The sequence below is a fragment of the Oncorhynchus nerka genome, linkage group LG9a (genome assembly GCF_034236695.1).
Source record: "Oncorhynchus nerka isolate Pitt River linkage group LG9a, Oner_Uvic_2.0, whole genome shotgun sequence".
Lineage (NCBI taxonomy): Eukaryota > Metazoa > Chordata > Actinopteri > Salmoniformes > Salmonidae > Oncorhynchus > Oncorhynchus nerka.
Window position 1 is genome coordinate 37,268,578 of NC_088404.1, and position 7,320 is coordinate 37,275,897.

At 44.2% G+C, this 7,320-nt stretch overlaps 1 pseudogene; it reads left to right on the plus strand.

Annotated features, from left to right (window-relative positions):
• Window positions 1–3,108: 3,108 nt before the first annotated feature.
• LOC135573273 (general transcription factor II-I repeat domain-containing protein 2-like) lies at window positions 3,109–5,267 on the plus strand (annotated as a pseudogene).
• Window positions 5,268–7,320: the final 2,053 nt, after the last annotated feature.

Here is a 7,320-nt window from a genome sequence, read left to right on the forward strand (position 1 = left end):
TTCGTGGGTGTCAGTTGTTGATGTGTGCAGAGGGTTCCTGGTTCGAGCCCAGGTTGGGGAGAGGAGAGGGATTGAAGCTATACTGTTACAGCAGCACGAGCGCATCACGTGAACAAGCAGTGCACGCAGTCAGGCAGAGATCAAAGCACACCTCTGGTGCACAGAGAGCACGTTTTTAGAACTGAGAGAGACTCCAAAACAGAGCGACACAGACTCAAAACACCCCAAAACATGTGGATATTGTGGATACAAAGTGCATGGCGAACATGGAAATTGCCCAGCTAACGGCAAACAGTGTACTAAATGTGGTAAATGGAATCACTTTGCAAAAGTGTGCAGAGCTTACCGTGGAAAAACAGTACACACACTGAGTGAAGATGAAATGTCAATCAAAGAGTCAAACGCTGATGAACTGTTTATTGATTCAGTGACACAGAAAAGTCAAATATCAGAGACAGAGCAAGCCTTTGCTGACATTGAGATAGGAACACAAGGCACAGAGTTAAAGTTCAAACTAGACACTGGTGCAGAAGTAAACATTATTCCTCTGTATAAGTACCAACGCTTGACATCTGAGTGCGAGCTACAGCCCACCACGAGCAGACTGACTAGTTATGGTGGTGAACAGCTCCCTGTAAAAGGCACATGCACTTTCAAATGCAAATACAAGGAAAGTGACATGATGTTGGACTTTTATGTTGTTGACACTAGAGCACCTGCAGTGCTAGGTCTTAAAGCATGTTTAGACATGGACCTCATCAAGCTAGTTTTATCAGTGACAGCACCAGTAGAGACAGACAATGTACTGGAGGAGTTTGCTGATGTTTTTACAGGAATAGGATTATTCCCAGGAGAATGTACCATTCACAATGACCCAGACGCAACCCCTGTGGTCTACCCTTGAGAAAGATTCCCCTTGCTCTCCGTGCCCGTCTGAAGAAAGAGTTGGAGAGCATGGAATTGTGGACGACATACTTGTCTATGGTCGAATCAAAGAGGAGCACGACCGAAGCACAGTCAGCGCTACAGAGGTCAGCTACTTCGGACATCTTCTCACAGCGACTGGAATCAAACCAGATCCACAGAAGATATTATCCATAAAGGAAATGGAGCCACCAAAGAAACACACAGAGCTGGAAACAGTGCTTTGCATGGTCAACTACTTAGCCAAGTTCACACCCAGCCTCTCCAATGCTAATGCACCCCTGCGTCAACTGCTAAAGCAGTCCAGTGAGTTTCTCTGGGACAAGCAACACGACATTGCTTTCCAGAATGTGAAAGACTTGATCACGAGAGAACTAGGACCAATCCTTGCCTACTACGACCCCAACAAAGAGCTCAGACTCCAAGTGGACGCGTCGAAGTATGGACTAGGTGAATTGCTACTGCAAGAAGGAAAGCCCATCGGCTACGCTTCCAAATCTCTCACAGACTGTGAAATCAACTACGCTCAAATCGAAAAGGAGCTCTACGCCAGTCTGTTCGGATGTAAACGTTTCCATCAGTACATATATGGACGACAAGTCATTGTGGAATCCAACCACAAGCCCCTTGAGTCAATTATGAGGAAACCACTAGCCGCAGCCCCGCCAAGAATATAGAGAATGATCCTTCAACTACGAAAATACGACTTCATAATCACTCACCGTCCAGGCAAAGACACCCCTGTTGCAGACACACTCTCCAGGAAGTTTCTTACCTATAAGGACAGCAGCCTCAGTGAAGGCATGGACATGCAAGTGCACACTGTGTACAGAAACATACCAGTTAGTGACACAAAATTGAAGGAGATCCAAGCAGAAACAGAAACGGACTCGAAATTCACACAGCTGAGGAAAGTCATACAGGATGGATGGCCTGAGGAGAGGAGAAAATGCCCTCGTGGCGTCTCAGAATTCTGGAAACATCGTGATGAACTATCACAGATCAAAGGAATAATTTTCAAAGGAGAGAAAATCATTATTCCTACCAGTCTCAGAGAAGAGATTTTGACAAAGGACACATGGGCATGGAAAAGTGCAAACAGAGAGCACGGGACATTTTGTTTTGGCCCGGAATGTGCAAACAAATAAGAGGACATTGTTGGTAAATGTGCCATATGTCTTGAACGACGCCCCTCAAACACCAAAAAGCCAATGTTACCTCACTGTATCCCAGACCGACCCTGGCAGGTGGTGGCAACCGATCTGTTTACCTGGAACAACGAGGACTACATCGTAACAGTGGACTACTACAGCAGATACTTCGAACTCGACAAGCTTCACAGCACCACATCTGCAGCTGTGATACACAAGCTGAAAGCAGCCTTTGCCAGGCATGGCATTGTCGAGACTTTAATATCTGACAATGGGCCCTGTTACAAATCAAATGAGTTTGAATCCTTCACAAAAGCATGGGAGTTTACACATGTCACCACATGCCCAAATTACCCTCAAAGTAATGGCCTTGCTGAAAAATCTGTGCAGATTGCTAAATCACTCATGGATAAAGCAAAAGCAGACAAGAGAGACCCCTACCTCAGTCTCCTTCTATACCGCAACACTCCAGTTGACAACTTCAAATCACCGGCCCAGCTATTTATGAGCCACAGACTTCACTCAATCCTTCCCAGCACCAACCAGCAGCTGCAACCTGAGGTCGTCAGCTACAAGGAAATGCATGAAAAACGTGCACAGAGACAACAACAAAAGCGATACTATGACAGGTCAGCTAGACCACTGCCACCACTGATCGACAGAGAGTCAGTTAGAATCCAGGAGCATGGCCTCTGGAAGCCAGCAGTCGTCATCCAGCCAGCTGACACTGAACGTTCATATCACGTCCGCACCGCAGAAGGAGCGGTGTACCGCCGCAATTGTCGTCACCTACTGAACACAAAAGAACAACACACTGATGAGATTAACTGTTCCCCTGAAAGAGAACGTGATGGACTAAACATACACACAGCACAACATACACCATACTTACCTGCAACACCACAATAACTGTTGACTGACACAGAAGCATGCTCAGCATCATATCGCACAAGGTCAGGAAGAGAGGTCAAGCCCAGAGCTGTCCTAGACCTGTGAAATGTCAAAGGGTGTAGACCACATATGTCAGAGTCAAGGCCCGCGGGCCACATCCGGCCCGCAAGAAGGTTTTTTACGGCCCCTGGGATGATCTTGATTTATTATTAGAACCGGCCCGCAGCAAGCCGGCAGCCCGCAGATCTTTTACACGCACCAATACTACATTTCCCACAATGCAAAGGTGACGCACCGAGCAGTAGGCTGCTTCATTTCAATATTTATTGGCACAGCAGTCGTCAGCATCACAGTAAAATTAACTTTCAGATACCCATCAAAAATGGCAAAACGGAAGGTGGATACTGAGAACCGGGGGTTTCAAACAAGGTGGGAGTCGGAGTATATGTTCACGAAAGTAGCTGGAAAACCTGTGTGTCTTCTGTGTGGAGAAAGTGTGGCGGTACTGAAAGAGTATAATCTGAGACGACATTATGAAACGAAACACGCGGACAAAAACAAGAATATGGACATGGAACAAAGGCTACAAAAGGCAGAGGAATTAAAACGAGGCCTCAAATCTCGACAGGCTCTGTTCAAAAAAGCCAAATCACAAGGCCAGGCTGCTGTCAAGGCCAGTTTTATTTTGGCAGAAGAGATCGCTAAATCAGCCCGGCCATTTACGGAGGGGGATTTCATCAAAAACTGCATGATTAAAGTTTGTGACGAAGTTTGCCCAGAAAAAGGCAACTCTTTTTAAATGTGAGTCTGAGCAGAAACACCATTGCCGAGAGAGTAGACCAGTTGTCCATCAATCTAAAAGAGCAGCTTGTGAAAAAGGGAAAAGATTTTATTGCATATTCCTTGGCTGTGGATGAGAGCACCGACATTTCTGACATTGCCCAGTTGTCAATTTTCATCCGCGGAGTGGACTCCAACCTAAGCGTGACAGAGGAGTTTTTGGCTTTACGTCCTATGCATGGCACAACTACGGGGCATGATTTGTATGAAGAGGTGTCAAGATGTGTAAATGAGATGGAGCTGCCTTGGGAAAAACTCGTGGGTTTGACAACCGACGGAGCACCTGCGATGTGTGGACACAGGAGCGGACTGGTGGCGAAGATACGGGAAAAGATGCAAGAGGAAAACGCGACAGGTGAGCTGACAGCTTATCATTGTATCATACACCAGGAAGCGTTGTGCGGTAAAGCCTTGAAAATGGAGCATGTAATGAGCATCATCACGCGCACAGTTAACTTTATCAGAGCCAAAGGTTTGAATCACCGCCAGTTCAAGGCATTTCTGACGGAGTTAGAAACGGAGCATGGTGATTTGCCTTATCACACAGAGGTGCGATGGCTAAGCCAGGGAAAGGTGCTTCAAAGATGTTTCGAGCTTCGTGAGGAGATTTGTCTGTTCTTGGACAGCAAAGGGAAAGACACAACACAACTCCGAGACGAAATGTTTCTGTGTGAAATGGCTTTTCTGTGTGACATTACGAGTCATCTGAATGCAATAAACTTGCAGCTGCAGGGTCGGGATCGTGTCATCTCTGATATGTACAGTACAGTGAAGGCATTTAAAACCAAACTGACTCTGTGGGAGACGCAGATGCGGAAAGAAAATTTGAGCCACTTTCCCAGCTGCCAGACCATGAAAGAGAAGCTCTCTACCAGTGCGTTCCCGAGCACACAGTTGGCTGATAAAATAGGTATGCTTGCCGCTGACTTTCGACGCCGATTTGCTGACTTTGAAGCACAAAAAAGCAGGTTGGAACTGCTCGGTAACCCATTTGCTGTTGACGTGGAAAGCTCACCACCAAACCTCCAAATGGAGTTGATTGACCTCCAATGCAATGATGCACTGAGGGCAAAATATGCGGCAGTGGGTGCTGCGGAGTTCGCCCGTTTCCTCCCGGCACAATGCCCCAGCTGCGCATCCAGGCTGCTCAAACGTTGTCTATGTTTGGCAGCACATACCTGTGTGAACAACTGTTTTCTTTGATGAACCTGAACAAAACATCACACAGAAGTCGACTTACTGCTGAACACCTCCACTCAATTCTGAGGATTTCTTCAGCTCAGAGCCTTACCCGAACATTGATGAACTTGTGGAAAAGATGGGACACCACCAAGTATCACCCTCAACCTCAAACAAGTGAACATTACTGTGCAATCACATATTTAGAGTTTTTACTCAGTTCAAGTTTAAAAGTTAAAATTTAATATTTGTTTTCACTGCATGTTACTTCTCCTTAAACAAAGTGTTGTTTTTGATTAATAGATTTTTGCACTTTATTTTTTGTATTTCAATCCAATTATATTTTTAAAATATTTCAGTTGAGTGGATGATAGAAAATTGCTATTATTGTTTTTTCTTTGAAGTAAATTTAGCCCACTTTTGCTAAAATAGAAAATATAGTCTACTGATGGTGCCTTGAATACCGGTTTCTTTCATTTAATGTTCATGTTATGGGGATATTTATATAAAGGAAATTTGTCTTTTGTGTCTGTTGAAAATTAAAGATTACTGACAGAGCCATAAGAAAATATTGCTTTATTTATCTGATCATATTGTAATATATTTGTTAGGTTTTCAGTAGGTTCAATTAGGTTCACTAGACTATATGCGTCATTTAAAAAATTTTCAATGAACATTCGAACAGTCCGGCCCTCGTCTTGTAGCTGATTTTTTTATTTGGCCCTCCGTCCATTTGACTTTGACACCCCTGGTGTAGACGGATCGCTGCCCTAAAAGAGTTCCAGACTGTAAACTTGTTATTGAAAGTTCACTTGAAATGCTTTGGTATTGTATTTGTTTGAAATGTTAAGATGTTATTTCTACAGTGAAAGCTGAGTTGCTGAGAATCCCATGTCTGAAAAGTAGCAGTATGTTGGATCATTGTTTCAGAGTCTATGTTGATTCAGTTGCTGTAGTATGAAATATAAATGGTTACTTACCTTGAGTTCAAACTACAGAGCATGTATTCAAAACAAACCCTTATAATATGTAAACATTTTTATTTTGTTTTAAAAGAAGGGAGCTGTAATATTCATATGTGTAAACATACTGAATTGTAATTGGATGCATTTTACCACCATATCATACTGTGCTATGATTGGTTAAGACCCAAATGGTTAGGTCATGGGCAGTTTGATCCTGGTTGGCGATACGTGAACATGCCAGTTATAGCTAGCTAATAAAGAGCTACATTAAGACATATTCTGTAGTACTGCATTTTATTATTTTGTACAAAGTGTGCAAAACAAGACAGTCTATTTCAAAATATACTTTTTACTAGAATAACAATGTCTCTGTGTGAGTTCCTCGTGTGAGTCGGCTACTGGTGACAATGTTTATGGTAGGGTAGGACCTGTGATGTCTGCTAAATGAAAAGTTCATTTTATTGGAATGGTGCAGCCATAGATTGGCATGGCACAGCCATAGATTGGCATGGCGCAGCCATAGATTGGCATGGCGCAGCCATAGCCTTGGCTACTAAGCACAGATAAACACAACTCAAAACATACTATTCTGTTCTTTTGAAGTAAATTGTCTTGCATCATGCTTTTTATGACCTTCCTAAACAACATCTTAGTGGGTTTCTTTGTGATTGCGTATATTAAGCATTATAATGACTCAAAGCTAATTTAAATGTTTAATTACTCTACTATTTTTAAAGTTATGCCCCCCTCCCCCTCCTCCTTGACATTTCCTAAATATGTTTATATAACACACTGTCTTTGTTAGAATTTTTATATCACAAACAGAGCTGGAGTTATAACCAGTTTCATGTGGGCATGTCATTTTTTGAACGTCTTTCCCCGTTGCCCCTCCTTCTCCCAACAGTAGGGACTGCTCCGCTCCTTCTCCCAACAGTAGGGACTGCTCCGCTCCTTCTCCCGACAGTAGGGACTGCTCCGCTCCTTCTCCCAACAGTAGGGACTGCTCCGCTCCTTCTCCCAACAGTAGGGACTGCTCCGCTCCTTCTCCCAACAGTAGGGACTGCTCCGCTCCTTCTCCCAACAGTAGGGACTGCTCCGCTCCTTCTCCCAACAGTAGGGACTGCTCCGCTCCTTCTCGCAACAGTAGGGACTGCTCCGCTCCTTCTCCCAACAGTAGGGACTGCTCCGCTCCTTCTCCCAACAGTAGGGACTGCTCCGCTCCTTCTCCCGATAGTTGAAGGTGCCATGCCCAGTTGGTAATCAACCCGATAATTGCCTCAAAACTGAACCTAAAATATACCGAAGCTAATTTCACACATACAGTATAACAACAAATGGAATAAATGACGTATAGTATGATGGGGGAGAAG